This window comes from Chaetura pelagica, unplaced genomic scaffold (genome assembly GCF_000747805.2).
Source record: "Chaetura pelagica isolate M959 unplaced genomic scaffold, ChaPel_1.0 scaffold493, whole genome shotgun sequence".
NCBI lineage: Eukaryota > Metazoa > Chordata > Aves > Apodiformes > Apodidae > Chaetura > Chaetura pelagica.
The window spans coordinates 732,318-732,556 of record NW_009952696.1 but is presented as its reverse complement, the minus strand read 5'-3'; the positions used below and the strand labels follow the sequence as shown (position 1 = coordinate 732,556).

General features: G+C 68.2%; 1 protein-coding gene across 1 annotated transcript in view; it reads left to right on the top strand.

The window, feature by feature from the left end:
* ACOT8 (acyl-CoA thioesterase 8) overlaps positions 1-239 on the top strand; it is a 4,364-nt gene that overhangs the window by 2,668 nt on the left and 1,457 nt on the right. The gene's annotated exons all lie outside the window — the stretch shown is intronic.

Here is a 239-nt window from a genome sequence, read left to right as displayed (position 1 = left end):
AGCCCGTGGGCTGGTGAGTCCCTGATGCCTGCCCCGGGGACCTGCCTGGCAAAGGCCAGCCCTGCCCATCCTGGGGGCACTGGGCGCTGGTCTGACAGACCCTCTCTGCAGGCGGGTGCCGGGGACTGGTGCAGGGGCGGCTGTGGCGCAGGGACGGGGTCCTGGCTGTCTCCTGTGCGCAGGAAGGAGTCATCCGGGTAGAGCAAACACGAAACCAGAGCAAGCTGTAGCTGAGGGAG